This window comes from Artemia sp. Qi Xiang Cuo, chromosome 21, assembly GCF_049724085.1.
Source record: "Artemia sp. Qi Xiang Cuo chromosome 21, ASM4972408v1, whole genome shotgun sequence".
NCBI lineage: Eukaryota > Metazoa > Arthropoda > Branchiopoda > Anostraca > Artemiidae > Artemia > Artemia sp. Qi Xiang Cuo.
In genome coordinates, this window is record NC_142814.1 from 630,516 (window position 1) to 642,359 (window position 11,844).

Below are 11,844 nucleotides of genomic sequence, written 5' to 3' on the forward strand. Positions count from 1 at the left end.
GCACACTATGGTATTCCCACTGACATTATTGACATTATCAAGAGCATGTACGAGAAGTCGAGAAGCATGGTGCAGACCAGCGAAGGCTTTACTGAAGAATTCTCAACCTCTTCAGGAGTGCTGCAAGGATGCCTACTCTCCCCCACTCTGTCCTGCCTATTCCTGAATGTTGTACTGGCACTGGTGCCCAATGACACGGTAGCACTCATGAGTGGACACCTCTTTGACATGCTTGCATACGCCGATGACATTAATCGCCTAAACAAACAACTAGAGGAACTGCAATCAAGCGCTAACGATATTGATCATGCAGCTAGTTCTTTTGGGATGAAAATCAATGCTAACAAGACAAAAGCCATGAAGGTAACGCGGCATACATATACAGGCCTTCAACCCAGAAAAATTATGATCCTGGGGGAAGAGATCGTGTGGGTTGACCATTTCGTTTACCTAGGATGTGAGCTGACGTCCACAAACGACTCCTCAAAATGACATTAAACGACGCCTCGCCCTTGCCTCAGCATGCTTCAAGTCATTGCGATCGATCTGGAAAAACAAACATCTGTCGCTGAAACTAAAAACATGCCTTTTTCGAGCTCTTGTGGTTCAAGTAGCAACGTACGGAGCAGAGACATGGACCTTGAAAGCAGAAGACAAATGCCGGTGAACGGCCTTTGAAAAAAAATCCCTCAGGAAGCTTGCTGGCATCACCTACCTTGACCGAATATCAAACGAACGGCTATTGTCTTCGCTCAACTATTCCCAGACCATCATGCAAACCATCCAGCTTCAACAACTTCGATGGTTAGGCCACGTTCAGCGGATGTCCCCAGCCCAACTTCCAAAAATTGCGTTTGAAGGAAGGATTGATGCCTCCCACCCAAAAGGACGACCTCCCAAGCGCTGGAGGGAAAACTTTCCCAGCCATCCTCTGTCGGTACTCCTTCGGACTGCAGCGAACAGGGAATCGTATAAGAAGCTCTACCATAGTTCAGTCAGAGGAGAAGCCCCGAGTCGGCCAATCCGGCCGGATGGGAGTTAAGTAAGTAAGTAAGTTAGGCTATTTTATTATATTAATTTATGTCAATTCAATTTTTGAGTTGCTTTATGGCATTGCTCGAACAAAACTAAATTGTATACGCGAAATGGAATTTCTGTTTATGGACTATATTTTGGGATTAGAATGGTCACGGTAGTCCTATCTTTACTCAGGTTGTGATATGCCTTTATGACTGGTTGAGATATATCTTAAAGGCTTAGTTAATAATTACTATACGGCTTAATTTTATATAATATTTTTCGAGTAAGCAACATATGAATAAGTAAGCAAGCAACATATAAATACGCTTGTAACCTATTTTCATTATAAGCCTTTTAATAAGATTATTTTTGTTATTGCAACTAGAATTATTGGAATCTGCACTAAGACAAAATAATTTATATATATATAAGATTAATTTATTCCATAGTTACATATCCATATTTCATTAATATTGATTCACTTGATTCATTATTATTATAATTTTTTGCGAAAGAAAAAAATTTCAAAAACAGAGGTTATGATGTTTTTTTTTCAGGTTTAGAGTTTAGAATTTAATTTTAATTTTCTTGCTATTATTCTTATAGGTGTCTTTTTTTCTTTGGTGTGTTTTCATTCGTTTTAGAAATAATCTACTACCCAGGGGTTTGTATTCCTCAGATTCAGGGTCGAATAAAAATTGTTTATAATGTTGATAAAGGATGATGTATGCCTTCATATTTGACACATTGGGGATTTTTGTCTAGATTATAGCAAATTTTGGGGGCTCTGCATTTATCAAGGAGTAAAAGATCTGTTTGAGTGGGTCCTTTAGAGTAGAAATATTTGATATTGAGGTTCTTTTGTATACGTCTTATTAACAATTGTAAGCAACCAAGTTGTTTCGCGCTCCTTTTTCTATATTTTTATTTGACTTCCCCTCTAGCCAGAAGATAGTTGGGGGTATTCGCAAGTGCTAATCCATACTTATAAGTGTGGGGTGCCTACTCTTTAAGATTGTAGGTTAAATCCCATTCTTTCGCATATGTCTGATTTCCTTGTTCGTCAAACACTAACATAGCTGCCGAATATATAATTTTTTCATTCGCGTTCGTTATTGTAATAAATTCAGTATCAATTATCGCCTTTCGAATAGGTTTTGATTCCATTGCCATGATCTGAAAATGATCAGTTCATAATTAGACGCATTTGTACTGGTAATTTTTGTTTTTGATAATATCAGCCTTTATTAGAACAAGGGTTGGTTTTTCATGGAAAATCCAAGGTAGAGCACGACCTCAACAAACCAAAAGCTGCCTGAGGGCGAACTCCACCCCAGGCTTCCTACAATACATGGCTCATCACTTTATTTTTCGATAACGTCCTATAATACGGAACGGGGAAATGGATTTAAAAGGCCATTTTATAGAAATATAAGTTGACTGTCATAGAGGAGTCTAGGAACTGTATCTCCCACAAACTGAATAAAACACCGTCTGTGGGCGAAAAAGAAACTAAATTTTCCACGATATAGAATCCGTCATTTTATCTCAATAACTGGGTTCATTTTGGTTGTTCGATTGATGGGTTCATTTTGTAGAATTGATAGATTGGTTCATTGTGGTTCATTAATGTGTTGAACAAAATTTTTCTATAGTATTTTTATAGTTGTATGATTTTTACTTGTGAACTAAAAGTTTTTAAATTATTAATTCTTTATGACGCCTATCCATTAAAATTTCTTAATCCTGTACTGACTAAGGGTAATTCCATCTATCAGGTTTTTTAACTGTTCTACCCGATTGTGTCGTTACTTTCTCTTCGACTTCTTGGGGTTTTTTCTTTTTAGGTTTTGCTAGTGATATAAGATATAATTTCCTGTATTGGGGGCTCAAAACTTCCATATAGATATTTTAATAGATATTTTTCCGACGAAAAAATGTGGTTTCAGAGGGTCCCAAAAATAACAGCCAAATCTTTTTCATAATTTTTTTCATTATTTTTTTCACCGAAAAAAACATATGAATTGAAGTTTTCATACATACATGCGTAATCCTCTGGATAGTTAAGTTAAGGTACGTGGGTATGACCTTCCAAACTTAAGTGGGTCCTTTTAGTGTAGGCGTACAAAAAAAATCACTAGAACCCGTCAGGATCACCGTCTAAAATAATCAGTTAAATGTACATAATTTCAAATTTTAAACTAAATACATTTCTTCGTTAAGAGATCAGCTAACCACTCAGCTCCCAAGTTATATGATCAATCCAAAAGGGTTCCGACAAATGAAGGGATTTACCTAAGCAATTTACCTTCCATGCTGATTCGAAATGCAAAAATTAAATTTCGATAATTATTGAGGTTGGGTTAGATTAAATGAAGCAAATTAAATTAGGTAACTGTTGCAGGGGGTAACAACTAAAACCTGTGATCTTGACCTTCAAGACTCAAAATAGGCATTTTCCGCCCCACTTTTTTTGTTTAATTTTAATCGAGTTCCTTCGGGCAAATGTTGACTATAGACTGCCCTAATATGTGCAACCTCGACCCTAAGTCTCAAAAGGGGCATTTTCTGGCCCTTTTTTCTATTTTATGGAGAGTTCTATCGGATAAATTTTGACATGAGATTTACCCCCACATTTTTAGGAATATAATTAGGCTAAGCATGCGTATTGAGGATTTAGGGGGTAAAAGCTCCCTTTTTATTGTGGAATTGTTTTTAGTACTTTATTCATATACCTACCGGCACAAAGATAGGAGAGTCACACTCCAAGAGAAGTTTTTTTTCTCAAAAACTTCTTAAAAGGGTTTTTTTCAACCCTGTTCAAGCCCTCTTGAAAGGGTGTTTCAGGGCTATTTTTTAGCAAAAACCCTCTGAAACATTTTTGAAGTGCTGTTATAAAAATTTAAAATCCCTTATACAGAAAGGAGGGTAAAAAAGAGTTACCCGCACCACCTCTGACATACTAAAGTTTCTTGAATTTGAGGGCACTTGTTATTCAAATTACCATTTTTTTTATCAGTCACCCCCCCCCCCAAAAAAGATATTATAATCCCCCCCCTCAAAAAAAATACTGGGTGCGGGCTAGGTGAGGGAACCAGCAGCCCAGTACTTTACCTGTGTCCTGTTACTCGTCCTTTATGCTAAAGTTTAACTTTATAAAAAATGTTTCAACATATTAATCAGAGAGTCATTAAGGCTTCAGCGCAACTTCAACTTCAGCACAACTTGAGAATACAAATTCGGTGGTTTACTGGGTGGCTGCCCTCCTCATAAATAGAACGGTTTTTGTTCTTTAACGCCGCTTTTTATTTTAGTTAAAAAAAAGTCTTGACATACTTGGATTAATGCTTATTCAGAAAAATATTTCAAAACCATTACACTAATCTCAAAATTCATTATCAATTAATTATTAATCTGAAACCCATATTAATTATGATTGGGAATTTATGTAAAAAAGAAAATGTGAGAACTTCAAATTATGCAAGTGAACAAAATTGCTTTATTTGTGATGTGAGAGCAACGCTTTTGGTTTAATTTTTTTTTTTTAGGTGTCAAGTGATATTCCCTTCTCACAGGGGCCAATGACACGACTTTGTTACGTGGTAAAAATCCAGTTATTCTCAAAGAAGTGAAAATGTTTTTCCATCACAGCTAGGTCAACATGATTGTCCTCTTCTGTAAGAAAAACAAGGGGAAATTTAATGAAAGGGATTAAATGGGGAACTACTGCACAATGGGTGAAGATGGAGCACGCAGGGTTATGCTAACCCAAGGTAATATGGTACCACGATGAGCTATCAGTAGTCTTATAAGAAATTACCCGTCAAATACAGAAATACTATCGACCTGACATCTATATAAGAAAATGACCTGGTTGATTTGTCTGCTCAGGTACTCTGTGATTTTTCATCTTGTTATTTGCATATCTATATCCGCTAGATGGTTGACGATTCTCTAATGGATGATTTTCATGACGCCTCCCAGAGGGCGGTCCGAAAGGTGGGAAACTGTTGGGGAATAGCAAGTTCCAGCCAGTCAAGTTCCTTTCTTATGAGTTCCTTGCCTTGCGGCCAGCTCCTCGTCTTTAGTGCTAAGCTGACTGGCAAAAAGAGAACGATGGAAATCGGGATTCATTGATAATCTAGCGACGGATCGCTGCTGAAAAATGACAAATAGAACAATCCAATAATAATGAACATTTTTTTATAATATACAGGTATATTTCGATTTTTACTAAAAAATACCGTAGAAAATATTTGATTTGAATTTTACGGACTCTTTTTCTCGCCTTAATAAATTTAAAGGTAACCGGAAACCTAAAAAAGAGCAAAGGCCCCTCAGAATTTTCTTTGTCTTACAGAATTCAGGTTAAGAACCTTGGATACCAAAAATGTCATTTTATGAGTCTCAGCGTCGGCTGACAGTCTCAAAGACAAAGGGCCCATTAGCTAAATTTCTCGGCACCAGAGGGAGCTTCCCAAACAAATTTGGTATAAACTGACAAGGTATCTTAGATGTGTCAACAGTTTTAAAAGCTAACAAGAGGCTAGTTAAAAACAAAGGAATCGTATAACCTCCTATCAAATTTTAGGTCTAACGCTGTCTAATCAATGTAAAAACAGCATAAATAATGTACAACCTGTGTCCGCAAAGATTCCAATCAAGGCAGTTAGCACAACAGGAAACTTAAAAAGCTGTCAAATTGTTTAATGAGACTTCTTTTGAGCTGATAATTAATGTTTTCCGAGCAGGTATACTAGAATACTTTTAGGGACTATAACCTTAAAAACCTTAAAAAGAAAATTCTGCTCCATTCAATAAAAAACAAAACAAAATTTACACTTTTTAATGATGTACGTTCCATTAAAATTGAATATCTCTATCTCTTGCACAAAACTTGAGAAGTTAAATGGTTTTTCTAAGATTTCTGGGAAAGTAGGTGTCGGATTTTAGTTTTCTGTTGTTTATTCGGATCTCTTATTTTAGCTATGCAAATTATGGCAATACCGCCCAACTACTTCTGAGTTGTTTGGCCACACGAACTAAAGAACACTGTAATGGACGAGATAGGGTTTATTTTTTAGAGTATCGAACGACATTAAACAACATAATTACTGTCATAGTAATAATCTAACCAACAACCTAAGTAATCAATGTAAATATTTAACAAATTATGGGTTTTTGGTCTTCTTCGACTTAAGACCACTACAGGATTGCATATAAGGAGGGTTAAATATTGAACTGAATGAAGTAAAAAGAAGACCTTTTCTTTTTCGACTAAATTTAGTGTTTTTGTCTTTTCTCCTTTCTCTGTATTTTACCCTGTCAACTTTGTTGTTCATCAGAGACTGGTAGGAAAACAAAGAATAATGAAAAACATGCGTAATTGGAGATTGATTTTCGGATCGTTACTAAAAAAAAAAAAAAAATATAAAAGGAAAGCTGATATATAAATTTGATCCTCATTTTCTACGTATACACACGCATCCTATGTGCCAGGACACCATTCCCACGCAACTTACCTTGTTAACTTTAACTTACATATGAGATTGGTACAAAAAGAAAGAACAATAAAAACAGAATGAAATGGAGATTGCTTTACAGTTCAATATAAAAAAACAAATAGACGGCTAATAAGTATATATATAATTTTGATTTTCATTTTCCAAGTGCCCATATATATCCTAAAATCGTGGAAACTCTCTCTATCCCTTTCATGAGAGACGGTTTGGAACCACGGACCCCAACAGGAAAATCTACGAGAGGCACTCTGAGTGCTTTTAGATAGGAGGATGTCAATCAGAGCAGCTGTAGCCCACTTCAAAATCAAGAAAAGCTCCCTTTACAATTATCTGAAAAAGGCAAACAATGGTCTAAACTGTAATGAAGATAAGCATAATGTGAATGTTGATGTGGCAATCAGAAAAGCTTAGAAGCGTATAAAGCACAATCGGTAGATATTTTCTAATAAACAAAAAAGGGACATATGCAACTATCTTGTGACTGCATCAAGAATGAACCACAGTCTTACCTCAAATGGTATTAAAAAACTTGCCTTTCAATATATTTTTGCGAATGAAATTGAAACACCACCATCTTGGACAGAATGAAGCCGTGCTTCAAAAGATTGGCTTATTGCTTTTATGAAAAGAAACTCTAATATCTCGCTTCGTGTACCTAAGCCCAGTAGCCAAGCCCGGGCAAGTGGCTTCAGCAGAGTAGTTGTTTCAAAGTTTTTTGATAATCTATTTGATGTATATGGCAGGCATCAATTTACAGCTGAGCGCATATGGGATGTCGATGAGACTGGCGTCTCTACGGTTTTGAACCGCCAAGAGTTTTGGCACCAAGAGGAGTAAAACAAGTAAAACAGACCGTCTCTACTGAGCGAGGAAAAAATTCAATATTGATTTATTTCATCAATGCAATTGGCGGACCACCAGTTTTTATTTTTCCACGAAAAGAATTTAAGCCTTAGATGATACGAAGAGGTCCTCCTGGCTCCTTTGGCCTTGCAAACCCGTCGGGTTGGTTGAAGATCAAGACTTTTTGTTGGCTCTACAACACTTTTGGCAGCATTGCCGCTCTTCAAAAGATAATCCCATCTCATTTTTCTTGATAATCAGTAAAGTCACCTTGATCCCATATGTATTTCTTTCTGCAAGCAAAACAGTATTGTTCTTCTACCATTCCACCACATTCCTCCCACCGACTCCAACCCTTAGATATTGTTTTTTTTTTTGTCCTTTCAAGAGCAGTCTCAAGCTTAAGTTAAATGAGTGGCTCCAGTTAAATCCTGGACAAAGGGTGGCTATTCACCAGGTGGCTGAGCTTTGTCTTCAGCCTTACATTGAGAAGTTTTCTCCGGGAAATATCACTTCCTCTTTCACAAAGGCTGGAATCTGTCTTTTCGACTGAAGTATATTCAGTGAGGTAGATTTCATCCCGTCCAAAGTGGCGGACCAACTTATCCAAGATCAAGTAACTTCAAATCAGGCAAATGCAGCAGCCACGGAACTTGACGAAATTTGATATTCTAAAGCCAACGATGATTTTTCTTCTCCTGGATTATCAACTGACCCCAGTCCCTCCCCTAGGCCATCAACTACCAAGCTACAAGGTTAGTTGGCAAGAATAACCCCAGAAATGATTAGACCTTTCCCGCTTATGGTAAATGTTCACACAAGTTCTCGTAAGCACCACAAAACAGGCAGAACCAAGATACTCACTGACACTGTAGAAAAGAAAGAAATTGAGGCAAAAGAACCTGAAAATGGAGAGAGAAACCAACCAAAAAAGTCACCCGTTGTAAATCTCAAGCTGGATGATTCATCTGATGATTCATTACATTTTGGTGAAAAAGACAACAGTGATGACCTGCCGTTCAGCCCATCTTCCTTGTCAGTATGAGATTACGTCCCCTTGTCAAGTTTCAGCTTCGGAAGTCAACTTGGTGCTATGTTGGCTTAGTGCAGGAGATTACAGAAGGTGAAGATACGATTAGTTTCATGCGCAAGAAAAGCGAAAGGTTTGTCTTCCCCGAGGCAGAAGGTGTAGCAAATGTCGATAATAATGACATTCTCCAAATTTTGCCAAAACCTTTTTCCTGTGGAGGAACCAGCAGAGTGCTTCAAAGCTTTCCCTTTGAATTTGACTTCTCACCATATGATATGGCTTAATTATGTAATCTTGTAATTTTTATATTGAAAAGGGGTCCTCCCACCCCCACCCCTCCGAAAGGATGCGGTGGCCACTAGCGGCAGCCGGCCAAAGGCCTACCCCCCCCCCCTCTTGAAAGCGGGCTTGGAACGGGCAAAAACAAAGATTTTGAATAATATTTTTTATTTAAAAAACAAGAAAAACAAAATACGATTCTACCTTGCTATAAAAAAACTACTGAATTGGGAAAAAACCACTGCTGAGTTGGGAAAAAAAACCACTGCTGAGTAGGGGAAAAAAATCTATTAGAAAGAATCCCAACACCCAACCATTTACTATTGAATTTTTTCCCGACCCAGGCGATATCTATAATCTTGACATACACTTCGGTCAGAAGTTATATAATGTCCGTGGGGTAGCACCGTCACACCATCCGCACAAACATAGACTTTATCTGACACGGGACACATGGCTATTCTATCAACTAAAACTGTGTGTTTTTTTAATTTTAAAGAGCGAATTGCCATGACTTTCGCCCTTGAAACTATACTATTTTCCCAACAGTTTCTATATATATTCATGTCGAAATTCTTATTCACGTAGCGTCTAGGCACCCCCTTGCAGACTGTTTTGATTACCTCGCTGTGTGTTTGCACACAGTACACCTTCGGACCTGCAAGCATACCACTAGAAATCAAGTCACTTCCAGTCTCTGATTTTAACATTAATAACTGATTTGGGGCCTGGCGCTTCACTAGCTCCAGGTAAATGGACTCGTCCCAATTGGTAAAGTCCATTCGAGAGCTAATGTGCGCGCCTTTTTCCAAATCTTCCAATAAATTTGCGGTTCCAACTTTTCGAAAAACTGAATCGGTATCCTCATAATATACTTGAACTTCTCCCTCCCCCGGCCATTGGCACCTACACATATCGTAAAAGAATGACAACATGAGTTTTTTTTTGAAATTTCGGCTATTGCGCTGCCATCTGCAATATTTTATTTAGAATTACATTTTTTTTCTATTCAAGAGGACCATATTCGAGTCTATGATAGTGAATGATGTGAAGTTTGGATCGGCGACGATTCGAGCACATACTTTTGGGTCAGTCACAACGTCACAACGACTTTGATTACGTACACTCTCACAAATTTTACCAAAAACTGAGTTCAAAATGACTTTAAAAATTTCCTTTTCAACCTCCGTTTTTGCTTCGGAACGTTTACCAACAATAGTGTCAATAAACGTTTTCAAATAGGGTTTCTGGTCAAATCGGAGGGCTCTATGTATCCTTATGACGTTGAAACCGTTGGCTACCATCCACCGCAAAAGAACTTGATGTACAACGATATTCTCTTTCGGATGAAGGACGGTGATAAGTTTTTTTTTGAAGATGTCCAGTGCACACTCCCATCCTCTACCTTAGAAATATTGTATAGACTCAAAGTGTCCCTAGTCACCGCTCTGCTTATACACGCGAAAACAAAATCCTTCACCGAACCATGATGCTCAACCGGTATTTAACCATCGATTTCAAAACACCATCCCTGCGGTCCATTCTACTCAACATTGGCAATGTTGGGGAAATCTGAAGCACGAGGATTGTTAAGCCACTTTTAATTTACACACGGCAAAGAGTAGTGAGGCATTGCCGACGGATAGAGGGAGTTTTATCTGAAAAACTGCATCCGAATTTACACCAGTGTCTTGTCCAGTCGGATCAGTTTCAAGGATACGATCTCCATGGAAAACATACCATCGTCTCATTGATCTCTCTACAAATAGATGCTGTTCCACGTCGGTGATCAAGCCTATTTCCTCTTTACTGATTTTAAGAATTAAATCCATCACCAAATGAGGAGTGGAAGAATAATAACCTAAATCCGAACCAAATTCCCCATAGATTTTATCCGTATTCTTACACACAATATCCAGCAACGTCAATACATCACTTGCCAGGTACAATCTACAATAATCCCACCCATTTTTACACCCTCCCTTAGCTCAAACCCTCTTGGAAAATTCATAGTCGACTGTGGTGCATTGACGAACGTAAAGTGAATCGTAGAATGAGGCAATGGACGGCAATTGTTCCTCAGAAAGCCTCGCGGCGGAGTTGTAGTACTCATATGGGTATATGCCCTTACATGTTAATAAATCATACATTTCACCGTCTAGAAACTGCTGTTTAAGGAGGTGTTGCTTAAGGAGGGGGAAACTATTAAAATTGTCACTTTTTAGTACTTCAATGAGTTGTCTTAGGGATTTGGGGAAGAACCTAAAGGAGTCTAAAACACGGATCTTATTCATGCACAATTTATCATTATCTATTATTTGCCATTTGAATTCCAAGAGCAGCAGCTTTTCACACGATTTGGGTATGATATTATAATAAAAATAACCATCTACCCATGTGCCATCTACAACTCCACCTTGTTGCAATCGTGCCAACGCAGGTAAAATAAATTTCAGACCATATCTGGAATATACGTTTATTGACACTTTTGTTGGTAAACGTTCCGAAGCAAAAACGGAGGTTGAAAAGGAAATTTTTAAACTCATTTTGAACTCAGTTTTTGGTAAAATTTGTGAGAGTGTACGTAATCAAAGTCGTTGTGACGTTGTGACTGACCCAAAAGTATGTGCTCGAATCGTCGCCGATCCAAACTTCACATCATTCACTATCATAGACTCGAATATGGTCCTCTTGAATAGAAAAAAAATGTAATTCTAAATAAAATATTGCAGATGGCAGCGCAATAGCCGAAATTTCAAAAAAAAAACTCATGTTGTCATTCTTTTACGATATGTGTAGGCGCCAATGGCCGGGGGAGGGAGAAGTTCAATTATATTATGAGGATACCGATTCAGTTTTTCGAAAAGTTAGAACCGCGAATTTATTGGAAGATTTGTAAAAAGGCGCGCACATTAGCTCTCGAATGGACTTTACCAATTGGGACGAGTCCATTTACCTGGAGCTAGTGAAGTGCCAGGCCCCAAAACAGTTATTAATGTTAAAATCAGAGACAGGAAGTGACTTGATTTCTAGCGTTGTGCTTGCAGGTCTGAAGGTGTACTGTGTGCAAACACACAGCGAGGTAATCAAAAAAGTCTGCAAGGGGGTGCCTAGACGCTACGTGAATAAGAATTTCGACATGAATATATA